The following is a 15,528-nucleotide window of genomic DNA, read 5'->3' as shown; positions in this document are numbered from 1 at the left end:
TCGGAAGACACTGCCATGACTTATAGCCTATCAAAGACAAATTATGAACATATAAAATAACAGCCTACTTCACTACATTAATAACAGGGTATTTAACTGTAGGTATTTACTTTTAGATTGTAATAATTGCTTGAATTTGCAGGCCTATTGAATAATGTGTTATGGCAACATGCACCGTTTATTTACCATGCCAGATAAGGTGTAGGCTATAGACCAATATCGGACTTATCACGATAAAAGAAAGGCGGAGCAAATAAGTCTCCAAAAACCGTCTGACAGCCAAAATACGAAATGCTATCTAATACTGAAACAAATAACGAAACAGGGAGAACACTTCTCAAGTACCTGTACATAGATCTCCGATCAGACACTGAGTAGTACTGCAGGACATAGAGAAACTAGCAGAGAAAACTGAGCAAGGGAACACAAGGAAGTGAGGGCATAAATACACAGGTGAACCGATAGACAAAGGTGACATCAATAGGATGATGATTAGTCCCGACAGTGAGCAAGGAGGTGCCTAAGGTTGTCGGAAGATGACACCTAGTGGGTCGCTCCGGAACTGCGACCCCCTCCTGTAACACTATTTGGTCAATAGCTATTGAACCAAGCATGGCACGACAATGAATATGGTATATTCTGAATCAGGGGTGGATGGAGAACAATCCACATATTACAAATAAATAAAAATTATAGATTTCGGGCATGCCATGGTTTGATTAAAATACCATGGTGCTTGCCTACGGAGCTGTGAGGGGAACCGTACCTTCAGGCTCTCATCAGTCCCTACACCCAAACGAGGGCATTGCGTTCATCCACCTCTGGCCTGCTGGCCCCACTACCTCTGCGGAAGCACAGTTCCCGCTCAGCCCAGTCAAAACTTTTCGCTGCTCTGGCACCCCAATGGTGGAACAAGCTCCCTCACGATGCCAGGACAGCGGAGTCACACACCACCTTCCGGAGACACTTGAAACCCCACCTCTTTAAGGAATACCTGGGATAGGATAAAGTAATCATTCTACCCCCCCTTACCCCACCCCAAAGAAAAATAAATAAATATTGTATAGTGGTTATCCCACTGGCTATAAGGTGAATGCACCAACTTGTAAGTCGCTCTGGATAAGAGCGTCTGCTAAATGACGTAAATGTAAAATGTAATGCCATGATTAGAAAAATGATGAATTCTGAATCAGGGGAAGATGGAGAAAAAATCAGTTTTTTCCCAAAAAATGCAATTAATAATTTCCTTTAACAAAAAATGTGGATTTTTCTCCACCCTCCCGATTCAGAATATATAATTTTCATAGTCATGGCATGCATTGTGTAAGAGCTATTGAAGACTGAAAGCTAGATACAAAAAAAATCTTCAAAATTGAAACAACAAAAAGCGTGGATTCTTCACCATCCCCTTATTAAGAATATAATTTCTAGTCATGGCACGCTTTAAGAGCTATTGAAGATTGAAATCCGAAATATATATATTTATTTTAAGGATTGTTCTCCATCTACCCCTGATTCAGAATATACTAGGTTTTTAGAAATTTTTGCAAATGTATTAAAAATAATATCATTTTTACATAAGTATTCAGACCCTTTACTCAGTACTTTGTTGAAGCACCTTTTGGCAGTGATTACAGCCTCAAGTCTTCTTGGGAATGACACTACAAGTTTGGCACACCTGTATTTGGGAAGTTTCTCCCATTCTTCTTTGCAGATCCTCTCAAGCTGTCAGGTTGGAGGGGTAGCGTCGCTGCACAGCTATTTTCAGGTCTCTCCAGAGAATTTCGATCGGGTTCAAGTATGGGCTCTGGCTGAGCCACTGAAGGACATTCAGAGACTTGTCCCGAAGCCACTCCTGCGTTGTCTTGAATGTGTGCTTTGGGTCGTTGTCATGTCTCAGGATTGTAAGTTGGTGGTTGGGGATATCCCTCTAGTGGTGCGGGGGCTGTGCTTTGGCGGAGTGGGTGGGGTTATATCCTTCCTGTTTGGCCCTGTCCGGGGGTTTCTTCGGATGGGGCCACAGTGTCTCCGGACCGCTCCTGTCTCAGCCTCCAGTATTTATGCTGCAGTAGTTTATGTGTCGGGGGGCTGGGGTTAGTTGGTTATACCTGGAGTACTTCTCCTGTCTTATCCAGTGTCCTGTGTGAATTTAAGTATGCTCTCTCTAATTCTCTCGTTCTCTCTTTCTCTCTGAGAACCTGAGCCCTAGGACCATACGTCAGGACTACCGGGCATGATGACACCTTGCTGTCCCCAGTCCGCCTGGCCTTGCTGCTATTCCAGTTTCAACTGTTCTGCCTGCGGCTACGAAACCCCTACCTGTCCCAGACCTGCTCTTTAATGATCGGCTATGAAAAGCCAACTGAGAGACCTGAGCCCTAGGACCATACGTCGGGACTACCGTCCGTGGTGACTCCTTGCTGTCCCCAGTCCGCCTGGCCTTGCTGCTATTCCAGTTTCAACTGTTCTGCCTGCGGTTATGGAACCCCTACCTGTCCCAGACCTGCTGTTTTCAACTCTTAATGATCGGCTATGAAAAGCCAACTGAGATTTATTCCTGATTATTATTTGACCATGCTTGTCACTTATGAACATTTTTGAACATCTTGGCATGGTTCTGTTATAATCTCCACCCGGCACAGCCAGAAGAGGACTGGCCACCCCTCATAGCCTGGTTCCTCTCTAGGTTTCTTCCTAGGCTTTCGCCTTTCTAGGGAGTTTTTCCTAGCCACCGTGCTTCTACACCTGCATTACTAGCTGTTTGGGGTTTTAGGCTGGGTTTCTGTACAGCACTTCGAGATATTAGCTGATGTAAGAAGGGCTATATAAAATAAAATTGATTGATTGATTGATTGAAGGTGAACCTTCGTCCCAGTCTGAGGTCCTAAACACCTTGGAGCAGGTTTTCATCAAGGATCTCTCTGTATTTTCCTCCGTTCATCTTTCCTTTGATCCTGACTAGTCTCCCAGTCCCTGCCGCTGAAAAACATCCCCACAGCATGATGCTGCCACCACCATGCTTCACCGTAGGGATGGTGCCAGGTTTCCCCCCCAGACATGATGCTTGGCATTCAGGCCAAAGAGTTCAATCTTGGTTTCATCAGACCAGAGAATCTTGTTCTCATGATCTGAGTCCTTTAGGTGCCTTTTGGCAAACTCCAAGCGAGCTGTCATGTGCCTTTTACTGAGGAGTGGCTTCCGTCTGGCCACTCTACCATAAAGGCCTGATTGGTGGAGTGCTGCTGTGGCGTGTGATTTGGACGGAGTCAGATGTAGGAGGGTAAATCACAGAATAAAGGTTTATTCAGTATATATGTCAATACAAAGTACAAGGAGCTCCACCGAGCTCATATAACCTCCACAATAAACAATCACACACAAAGACAAGGGGGCAGAGGGAACAGTTATACAGGTACTGGGAATTGAAACCAGGTGTGTGCAATAAACAAGACAAAACAAATGGAATGATGAGATTAGGAGCAGCAGTAGCCCCCCCTTAACGTGCAGATCCAGCAGCGTGCCGACACCGGCCTCGAGGACGGCCAGGAGGATGCGGAGCAGGGGAGCCGGATGGCAACGGTGGAAATCCCGCAACAGGGAGGGATCGAGGATATCCCTCACAGGGACCCAGGATATCCCTCACCGGGACCCAACACCGCTCCTCCGGACCGTACCCCTCCCACTCCACGAGGTACTGAAGGCCCCCTACCCGACGCCTCGAATCCAGGATGGAACGGACGGAGTACGCCAGGGCCCCCTCGATGTCCAGAAGGGGCGGAGGGACCTCCCGCATCTCAGACTCCTGGAGCAGACCAGCCACCACCAGCCCGATGAGAGACACATGAAACGAGGGGTTACTACGGTAATCTGGAGGGAGTAGTAACCTATAGGTAACCTCTTTGATTCTCCTCAGGACTTTGAACGGCCCCACAAACCGCGGGCTCAGCTTCCGGCAGGGCAGGCGGAGGGGCAGATTCTGGGTCGAGAGCCAGACCCGATCACCCGGTACAAAAAGCGGGGCCTCACTGCGGTGGTGGTCAGCGTTGGCCTTCTGGTGACGCACGGCGCGCTGGAGGTGAACATGAGCAGGGTTCCACGTCTCCTCCGCACGCCGAAACCAGTCATCCACCGCAGGAGCTTCGGTCTGGCTTGGATGCCATGATGCCAAAACCGGCTGATAACCTAAGACACATTGAAAGGGAGTTAGGTTAGTAGAGCAGTGGCGAAGAGAGTTCTGGGCATATTCGGCCCATGGCAAAAACACTGACCACACCGCCGGCCAGTCCTGGCAGTAGGACTGCAGGAACCTACCCACATCTTGATTCACCAGTTCCACCTGCTCATTAGACTCGGGGTGAAACCCAGAGGTCAGGCTGACCGAGACCCCAGACGTTCCATGAACGCCTTCCAGACCCTGGATGTGAACTGGGGACCCCGGTCAGACACTATGTCCTCTGGCACCTCGTAGTGCCGGAAGACGTGAGGAAACAGGGCCTCTGCCGTCTGCAGGTCCGTGGGGAGACCGGGCAGAGGAAGGAGGCGACAGGCTTTTGAAAAGAGGTCCACAACGACCAGGATGGTGGTGTTACCCTGAGAGAGGGGAAGATCAGTTAGGAAGTCAATACACAGGTGGGACCATGGCCGTTGTGGAACTGGTAAGGGCTGTAACTTACCCGCTGGGAGGTGCCTAGGTGCCTTAATCTGGGCGCACACCGAGCAGGAGGAGACATACACCCTCACATCCTTTGCCAAGGTAGGCCACCAGTACTTTCTGGTCAGGCAGCACACTGTACGACCGATACCTGGGAACCAGAGGAGGGAGACGTGTGGGCCCAATAGATCAGACAGTCACGGACAAGAAACGACACGTACTGCAGCCCAGCTGGACACTGAGGTGGAGATGGCTCTGTGCGTACCGCCCACTCTATGTCCACGTCCATCACCCATACTACTGGCACCACAATGCACGAGGCCGGGAGTATGGGGGTGTTGTCTATGGGCCTCTCCTCTGTGTCGTACAGTCGTGACAGCGCGTCTGCCTTCACGTTCTTCGTACCCGGGATGTATGACAGAGTAAACTCAAACCTGGTGAAGAATAGGGCCCACCTGGCCTGGCAAGGGTTCAGGCTCCTCGCTGCCCGGATGTACTCCAGGTTACGGTGGTCCGTCCAGACGAGGAAAGGGTGTTTTGCCCCCTCGAGCCAGTGCTTCCACACTGTCAGGGCTCTGACTACAGCCAACAGCTCCCGATCACCAACGTCATAGTTCTGCTCTGCCGGGCTGAGCTTCTTGGAGAAGAAGGCACAGGGGCGGAGCTTGGGTGGCGTGCCCGAGCGCTGAGACAGGACAGAGCCTATCCCTACCTCAGACGCATCCACCTCCACTACGAACGGTAGTGATGGATTGGGATGGGCCAGTACCGGGGCTGAGGTGAACAGAACCCTCAGGTTACTGAAGACCCTGTCAGCCTCAGCAGACCAGCGGAGCCGGAACGGCCCACCCTTCAACAGAGATGTGATGGGAGCTGTGACCTTGCCAAAGCCCCGGATAAACCTCAGATAGTAGTTGGCAAAGCCAATAAAGCACTGCACCTCTTTTACTGTGGTTGGAGTCGGCCAATTACGCACGGCTGAAATGCGATCTCCCTCCATCTGCACACCTAATAATAATAATAATAATAATATGCCATTTAGCAGACGCTTTTATCCAAAGCGACTTACAGTCATGCGTGCATACATTTTTTGTGTATGGGTGGTCCCGGGGATCGAACCCACTACCTTAGCGTTACAAGCGCCGTGCTCTACCAGCTGAGCTACAGAGGACCACAGGTGGTAATGCGGTATCCGAGGAAGGAGACGGACTGCTGGAAAAACAAACACTTCTCTGCCTTGGCATTAAGGTCATTTTCCAACAGTCGGCCCAGCAATTTGTGAACCAGGGACACATGCTCGGCACGCGTAGCGGAATACACCAGAATGTCATCGATGTAGACCACTACACCGTGACCAAGCATGTCCCGAAACACCTTGTTCACAAAGGACTGGAAAACGTATGGAGCATTAAACAAACCGTACGGCATCACCAGGTATTCGTAATGCCCCGTGGTTGTGCTGAATGCTGTTTTCCATTCGTCCCCTTCTCGGACACGCACCAGGTTATACGCACTCCCAAGATCTAATTATGTGAAAAAGCGCACCCCATGCATTGACTCGATCACAGATGGGATGAGGGGCAGAGGATAACTATAACGTATTGTCCCCTTGTTCAATGCTCGGTAATCAGTGCACGGGCGCAGACCTCTATCTTTCTTCTTCACAAAAAAGAAACTTGAGGAGGCGGGCGAAGCGGAGGGACGTATGAACCCCTGGCACAGGGACTCGGAGACGTATGTCTCCATCGCCTCCGTTTCAGCCTGCGACAGGGGATATACATGACTCCTGGGAGGCACATCGTCTACTCGTAGGTTTATCGCGCAATCCCCCCCGCCCCGATGAGGTGGTAATTTGGTCGCGTGTTTTGGAAAACACGTGCGCCAAATCAAGGTTATCTGGTGGGATGCGCACGGTGGAGGAAGTGTCTGGACTTTCCACTGTGATTGCACCAACGGAAACAGCTAGGCACCTACCCTGACACTCTCGCAACCACCCGTGAGAACCCTCTGCACCCATGAAAAGGTGGGGTTGTGTAGTGCTAACCAGGGAAGACCAACACAAGAGGGAAATAATAATAAAAATGTGACATGCTCTCTATGGGTCCTTTGGGTAACCATCTAGACTGGTGCTGTAACTTCCCTAACGAACCCTGACCCTAATGGTCGACTGTCAAGTGCTTTGGTGGGCAGTGAAGTGGATAGGGGAACCAATGGAATACCTAGACTTAGAGCTAACGACCTGTCCATAAAGTTCCCAGATGTGCCTGAATTGACCAGAGCCTTATACTGGAAAACTACGGGGTAGTCAGGGAAGGTGACGCGTATGGTGCAGTGTGCAGCAGAGGGCTCTGACCGAGTGTGGGTTTGCACTACCTGGGGTGATGCCTCCAGACCCGGAAGAACCCTGACGACAGCGTGCAGTATAATGTCCTCTTCTGTCACAAGAGTGACACTGAAGCTGTCCTCCTCCGTTCTCCCGGATCATTGCCCCACCCAGCTCCATCAGAATGGACTCCGAGTTGGGGGGGGTGAAACTGGCAAACCACTCCCAGGAATGCTTGTGGACCCGTGTCACGACTCCAGGCATGGGCTCTTCTCCTGCTGACTCCATGGTGGGTGGGTCAGACGCAGGAGGGTAAATCACAGAATAAAGGTTTATTCCGTATATATGTCGATACAAAGTACAAGGAGCTCCACCGAGCTCATATAACCTCCACAATAAACAATCACACACAAAGACAAGGGGGCAGAGGGAACACTTATACAGGTACTGATGAGGGGAATTGCAACCAGGTGTGTGTAATAAACAAGACAAAACAAATGGAATGATGAGATGACGAGTGACAGTGGCTAGAAGGCCGGTGACGACGAACGCCGAAGCCTGCCCGAACAAGGAGAGGAGGCAGCTCCGGAGGAAGTCGTGACAGCTGCGGAGATGATTGTCTTTCTGGAAGGTTCTCCCATCTCCACAGAGGAACTCTGGCATACACTGTCAACTGTGGGACCTTATATAGACAGTTGCGTGCCTTTCCAAATCAATCAATTGAATTTACCACAGGTGGGCTCGAACCAAGTTGTAGAAACATCTCAAGGATGACCAATGTAAACAGGATGCACCTGAGCTGAATTTCAAGTCTCTTATGTAAATAAGGTATTTCTGTTATTTATTTTTAATACATTTGTCAAAATTTCTAAAAACCTGTTTTCACTTTCTCATTATGGGTTATTGTGTGTAGATTGATGAGAAAAAATAAGGCTGTAACGTAACAAAATTTGGAAAAAGTCAAGGGGTCTGAATACTTTCCGAATGCACTGTAAAACATATTTTACCTCGGTACAAAACCAGCAATTACACATGTGTTGTAGCCTACACATAACTGTGGCTAAAACTGGATCCATCGAGCTAATAAAGCCGAAACATCAGGATCAATACTTTAGATTATAATAAATAGACCTGTTTAATAAGGAGACACTAATGGACAGTCTAAACAAGTGATGCAAGTGTTATAAGCTTGTCAATAATAGGGTGCAAATAATTTCCCCAACACTTTCCCTTGCTGCCACTGCTCTTGCTCAACAAAAAATGTCCTCTGTGTCATCACAACTTTTTGAGATATTTCAATAAAACGCATTTGTAGTAAGTTGATCTAATTTTTTTAAATTTTGAAAAAGTTGTAGATATATTCCAATGAAGTTAGATCTATAACTGTTTTTTAAATATACAAGTAGGAAAGCCTTAAGATAAATAATCCACTTGTTTAGAGAGAAACATTTTGAGAATGTTTTACTAAAGTAGTAATATGTTGGATATGTTGGGGGCAACTCGCCCCTGGGGGCTAGTTACCCCTTTATGGTTATGAATGGCTTTCTACCTGTCATTTAGACAATGACTAGCCCAGTTAGCATTAGGTTATGCTAACTTGCTAGCTAGCAATTTCACTAGCAGTAAATGCTAGCCAGTTAGCATAAGCTGCTAGGAGTGCTAGCTAGCAACCTTACTACTAGATTGTCTGACGTAAAATACATGAAAAGGATAACATAACTTAATTGCAGTTATAAATGTTTCCACTAGTGACTGCTAGTTTTACAATTAATGTTACTTTATAGCCTTTTAGCTATTTTACACAGCATTTTATGTCCTGTAGCTAGATAGCTAGCTACGTTTTTAAGAGAGCTTTTCAATTGGCATCTCTCCCCCTGTTTTCAGTCACAGATGGGGATTGAATTAGGTGTGACCAGTGCAGGAGGTAGGCTCATGAGTTGTGCTCCAGTTTTACTGGGGATAGCTTTATTTGTGACCTATGTACAAATTAGAATCCATGCAATAGCAGAGCATAAGAGAGTTGCCACATCAATGTTACACTGAATTAATTAGTTCAGTTATTGTTATTAAATGTTATATTCCAATGTTATGTAATGTTATTAGTTATATTCCATTCCAATATTATATTCCAATGAATATTGTTTTTAATGAATTAAAAACAACTATTGAAAACCTTTTGCTCCTGAATGTCATTTTAAAGACTGCTGGGATCTAAAATCTTGCAATATTCAAATACTATTTTGTGCAATTGTACATAATGGATTGTATGGAAAAGTAACAACAAAGAAAGAACAAAGAAAATTAATGTGCAGGTGAGGGGGAAAAAAGGGACTTTACATAAAATCTCCTCATAGTCCGGATATTAATGGTGACATGTTCAACACCATCCCCCCAACCATATTTTATTAAAATAATTATAATAAGACAACTAGACTTAGCTTTTAAGTATTACTTACTAAAGAATTTCTAAATAAAACGGATTAAATTGATTTTAACACACTGTGAAACCCTAGTTACCCCCTAGTACCCTAACCGTTTCGGAGATATGTTTTAGCAGTTGTTTAACTGCCTCGTTCGAAATTGCCGCGGGTATAGGCATGTAACGCCCATCTGACTATCCAAGATAGCGGCTGCGGTGGCAAATTGATTTAAATGACATGACAACAAAATGATGGTCTGTTATAATAAGCGTTTCTCTTGTCCTTTCCTTAATGACCTTCCGTAAACCATCCCAACAAGAAGGCTGAGGGAAGAGCTTTCTCGAATTTTCACCAGAGAATAGACCAGAGAGAGACTGACTGATGAGAAATTCTGTGGAGGGAGCATGATCAAGTCATTACCAGGTAAAACGTATCAATTATCTACAGTACATGTCTGCACCTGTCATGAGCTCTGAGGCGCAGGGTTGCAGGCAGATGTTGGGGGTTTATGCATCCCGTGCTGTGTAGGTTAAGTTTTGTTTTATACTCAGCAAGCTGGTCCAGCATATATCAAACAAATGAATGGCTAAACAATATGTAACTTTTCCCAGGTAATTTATTTGTACGTCATAGGCTACACTCATCCAGGTATCACCTGTAAGGTGGTTTCGCCTACAAGGTAAGCGTGAAAAGCCTACCCAATGGTTTGATTTGTAATTAAAAGCTTAGGCTATGAGATACTTTTGTCATTTTGTGGATTTCAATGGGCCATCTTAGTTTCAGGGTTTGTTCAAATCAATTTGGCTAGGCCTACCTATTCCAAAATATATCCTACAGTAGACCTATTATAATCGGCATTGTTGTTTCCAAAAACGGATAGTCAAGTAATATGTCTGCCAGAATGCTGTGCTGAAGTTGAGTTAGTAGTGGATGATGCCAGTAAAAGCCAGAATGGGCTTTAAGTTGACAATGGTATTGAGAAAATGTGTTAACTTTAATTGTAATGAAGGGAAAATGTAATGATGTGACCACAAGCGACATAGTGGATTAGTCCGTATAGCCTACCATATTGTGTTATCAGCAGTTTAGGATAATATAATTTTTGGTTATAGTATTGCAGGTTTCCTCATGTAGATGGCGCCTGTTGATCACCAGAGATAGTCTACAGCAATCTGTTGATCGACGGTGTGTGTTCACTTCGCTCTGAGCGGGGGCCATACAATTGTATGGGAGGAAGCAGACATGCGTTTGGAGCTCCATGAGCAAATGTTTACGGTCAGCGGTTTCCTCTTGTGGGCACGACTTATTTCGTTCGTAGCGAGAGGAGAGCTTACTACCTGAGCGGCGTAGGTAGGCTAGTTCAACAATCAGATCCAGTCTACCTGAACGCAAGGGCGCTCTGGCTAGAACAACAAAGGGGAAATACACAATCCTTTGCACGTTGAGATGTAGGTAAGAACGCTGTGTCCAGTAGGGCATCTTAGTAGCTTTTTTTCAATTCGTTTGCGCTACAACACGTTAAAGGTAGGCTATATAGCTAGCTATGCAATTTAAATTAGCACATTTCAACCAGCACAACCAGGTAACGTTGTTAGCCTGCTAACGTTTGCTAGCTCGGCTTTTTTAAGTGAGTTTTGATTGCAAACAGCCCATGTTATAGCCAGCATACTCTCGTGTCCTGTCAGCCTGCACAGGTTTCTGGAATTTGCGTTGTAACTGGAAACGGAACAAAACAACCGATGCACATTTGTGATAATGTACGGTTGTATTTTGCAAATGATTCTGAATGACTTTTGCGCCCTGTATACGTAAAGAACACAATTCTGGAATGAACTTGGGAAAACACGTGCTTCCCGCTGCCTGTGTCGGACTCGCGCTGTGGAATGTTTCGGGAGTGGAAAGTATTGACCGTTTTCCATTCTCTTGTACTTGGGTTTGTTATTTTAATGTTATACAATTTACATCCAGAGTTCACTCTGGAATTCAACGTTTGTGGGTGTTTAGTAATATCTCTCAAATTTTGGCCACAAATTTGTTTACATCCCTGTTAGTGAGCATTTCTCCTTTGCCAAGATAATCCATCCACCTGACAGGTGTGGCATATCAAGAAGCTGATTAAACAGCATGATAATTACACAGGTACATCTTGTGCTGGGGACAATAAAAGCCCACTCTAAAATGTGCAGTTTTGTCACAACACAATGCCAAAGATGTTTTGAGGGAGCGCGCAATTGGCATGCTGACTGCAGGAATGACCACCAGAGCTGTTGCAAGATAATAGGATGTTCATTTCTCTACCATAAGCCACCTCCAACGTCATTTTAGAAAATTTGGCAGAACGTCCAACCGGCCTCACAGACACAGACCACGTGTATGCCGTTGTGTGGGCGAGCTGATTGCTGATGTCAACGTTGTGAACAGAGTGCCCCATGGTGGCGGTGGGCATAAGCTATGGACAACGAGCACAATTGCATTTTATCGATGCACAGAAATACCATGATGCGATCCTGAGGCCCATTTTTTTTTTAAAGGTATCTGTGACCACCAGATGCATTTCTGTATTCCCAGTCATGTGAAATCCATAGATTAGGGCCTAATTAATTTATTTAAATTGACCGATCCCCTCAGGAATTGTAATTCAGTAAAATCTTTGAAATTGTTGCATATTGCGTTTTTATATTTTTGTTCAGTATAACTAGCTGCTGGGAGGATGATGTCATTGGACGAGTGGATGACTTTCCCCCCCATATCGTTTTTCCGTGGCTACAGCTAGAGATGCAGGTGTCATTTGGTTAGCTAGCAAGAAATATGAATCACTTTGCTAGGTAGCTATGCTGAACTTGAACGACTGTTATCCACAGTTAGCCTATCTCTTAGTTGTCAATCAAATGTATTTGGCATCCATCAAATGGGTGGGCAGGCAAGTTCCCACTCAGTTGTCAAAACGTGGGTCGGGACAAGCATGAATTGGCAGGCAAGCTGCAGAAAGGCAAGCAGGCTACTATTCTCCATCGTTTATCAGTGCAATTTTGACGGCCAACTACAAGCTGAAAAGGTTTATCTACTGTTCACTCGTTAGATTTGAGCTCCTATCTCGCTCTTTCTAACATTAGTTGATCTTGTTGTTGATGTGCATAGGCAACTGAGTGAGAGAGAGCCTACCTCATTGTTGTTTGATCAATAAGACTGTAAAGTTCCCAAATGTAAGTTACCGTGGTATTTACATATTTGCAGAAATCCATTCAGGTGTATTTTTTTGGCGAATGCTTTCTAATTATCTAAAATTGCGCTGTTACTGTTGCCTGTAAACACGCAGCCCAGTTCAAAGTGAATGATGGCAGGCCTGTGTGGAAAATGGCCTATTTGCATATAAACTCAGCAAAAAAAGAAACGTCCTCTCACTGTCAACAGCGTTTATTTTCAGCAAACTTAACAACTGAGACATAAACTGAAGAAGTTCCACAGACATGTGACTAACAGAAATTGAATAATGTGTCCCTGAACAAAGGTGGGGTCAAAATCAAAAGTAACAGTCAGTATCTGGTGTGGCCACCAGCTGCATTAAGTACTCCAGTGCATCTCCTCCTCATGGACTGCACCAGATTTGCCAGTTCTTGCTGTGAGATGTTACCCCACTCTTCCACCAAGGCACCTGCAAGTTCCCGGACATTTCTGGGGGGAATGGCCCTAGCCCTCACCCTCCGATCCAACAGGTCCAAGACGTGCTCAATGGGATTGTGATCTGGGCCCTTCGCTGGCCTTGGCAGAACAGTGACATTCCTGTCTTGCAGGAAATCACGCACAGAACGAGCAGTATGGCTGGTGGCATTGTCATGCTGGAGGGTCATGTCAGGATGAGCCTGCAGGAAGGGTACCACATGAGGGAGGAGGATGTCTTCCGGATCACTGGTTGCTGCGGAAAAGGAGGAGGTCAAAAGGGGGGTGAGTGTAACCGGTGTGAAATGGCTAGCTAGTTAGCGGTGCACGCTAGTGGCATTTCAGTCGGTGACGTCACTCGCTCTGAGACCTTGAAGTAGTTGTTTCCCTTGCTCTGCAAGGGCAGCGGCTTTTGTGGAGCGATGGGTAACGGTGCTTCGAGGGTGACTGTTGTTGATGTGTGCAGAGGGTCCCTGGTTCGAGCCCAGGTAGGGGCGAGGAGAGGGACGGAAGCAACGCTGTTACACAAGCTCAGTCCGATGATGCTGTGACACACCGCCCCAGACCATGACGGACCCTCCACCTCCAAATCGATCCCGCCTCGGTGTAACGCTCATTCCTTCGACGATAAACGCAAATCCGACCATCACCCCTGTTGAGACAAAACCGCGACTCGTCAGTGAAGAGCACTTTTTGCCATTCCTGTCTGGTCCAGCGACGGTGGGTTTGTGCCCATAGGCGACGTTGTTGCCGGTGATGTCTGGTGAGGACCTGCCTTACAACAGGCCTACAAGCCCTCAGTTCAGCCTCTCAGCCTATTGCGGACAGTCTGAGCACTGATGGAGGAATTGTGCGTTCCTGGTGTAACTCGGGCAGTTGTTGTTGCCATCCTGTACCTGTCCCGCAGGTGTGATGTTCGGATGTACCGATCCTGTGCAGGTGTTGTTATTTGGATTTTTACGAATTATCTTTGAAAGACAGGGTCCTGAAAAAGGGACGTTTCTTTTTTTGCTGAGTTTAGGTCTACTGTAGCTCTGATTGGCTATGGCTGTGTAGAGTCTGGTCCTGAACAAGACATGTTTTTATTAGGGTTTATTTACTGCAGCGTCTATTAATTGTCCAAACGCGCAGCCGCTTTACAACTCTATATTGCTATAGAATTTTCACAAATGCCTTGCTCTACGTCATTCCCAAACATTCTATTAAAGTATGAAAAGGAATATATGAAAGTGCTTTCTTGTCAGAAATAAAAATAAAAAACATTTTTCTTCCTGTGGGTGTATATGAACAGATTTTAATACGATTGCATGTTGCTAAAACGCTGTCAGTTCCACTTTAAATCTGACTTTTTTTAGTATAATGAGTAATTAAGGAATGTCACGAGTTAATTGACACGAGAACTCGAGAAAATAGCAACTCTACAGAGCGCCAATGGCTACAATGAATGGCTAAATGACTTCCTGACAGGAACGGTTCGTGGAGCTGTAACTCCTCCTCACCTCTCTATGCTCTGGGCTGGTCAGATCTGCTGTAGTCATGGCAACCCCACAGGGGCCTAGGGGATCAAAGCCTTCGCTGAGCCATTCCAGGAGATTTTCCTCTCTGTCCCACTCTCTCGATGCCATACCTGTACCCTGACAAAGACAAGTCTTCTCTTTCTTTGCAGCTGGGGTTACCCCTACCTAGGGCTGTGGCGGTCAAACGGTTATTGTAATGCAAAAGACTGCCTGTCTCACGATAATTGACAGTTAATTAACAAACACGTTTAGCATCTCCAGACCTCCACACATACAAGCCGCTGATGCGTGCCTTTGGAACATCTACATTAAAAAAATAGTATAATAAATCAATTTAATATACCCCATAATAAATCCATTATTTATTTTAGGTAGGTCTAAAGAAACATGATATGAAGAAAATGTATTTCAGCTTAACAGAATATGAGTTGGCCTACTTACTGTATGTTATCTGGCTATGCCGTAGGCTCGTTCATTTAGCAGACAAGATATGCTTATAAGTCCCGTGTCATTATTTTAGATGATTTTATAGTAAGAAGAATATAATTGAACTTAGCTGAATAAAGTAGAAAGGATATTTTTCCCATTCCGTAGCGAGTGCGCATATGAAGGCTATGTTGAGTATAAAAGTGATAATTTGAAACAGGTTCTATAGGCTACGCTAGATTTAGAATGTCTTAGAAATCAAAACATAATTTATATGGGCTGCATGATGCGACTATAGGCTATTGATGACTTGAGAAAGTCGCAGAAAAAGCTTGCGCTCTGTTCCTTGCCTCAGGCTGCACACACTGTTCTCATCATATTTTCACCCATCAGACTATTCTCAATTTAATCTCGATTTAGAATGACCCATTATCAAAGGGGCAGGGGAAAAAGATGTCATCCCCCTATGCACTTGAGGCCACTATTCCCCTGTTTTTCGGGTAGGCTACTCCGGTTATTCAACCCATGCATCAA

General features: G+C 45.8%; 1 protein-coding gene across 4 annotated transcripts in view; it reads left to right on the top strand.

Annotated features, from left to right (window-relative positions):
- The first annotated feature begins 10,565 nt into the window (after positions 1–10,565).
- LOC121571765 (semaphorin-4A-like) overlaps positions 10,566–15,528 on the top strand; it is a 47,460-nt gene continuing 42,497 nt past the window's right edge. For 3 of the 4 annotated variants that reach the window (XM_045221961.1, XM_045221962.1, XM_045221958.1), the window contains exon 1: positions 10,566–10,846. The gene's annotated coding sequence lies outside the window, so the exon portion shown is untranslated. The remainder of the gene's footprint in view (positions 10,847–15,528) is intronic. The other variant, XM_045221960.1, reaches the window with a different exon arrangement.

Source organism: Coregonus clupeaformis, chromosome 8 (assembly GCF_020615455.1).
Source record: "Coregonus clupeaformis isolate EN_2021a chromosome 8, ASM2061545v1, whole genome shotgun sequence".
NCBI lineage: Eukaryota > Metazoa > Chordata > Actinopteri > Salmoniformes > Salmonidae > Coregonus > Coregonus clupeaformis.
Note: the sequence above shows the minus strand (reverse complement) of the source record. Positions and strands in the feature narration are given on the sequence as shown.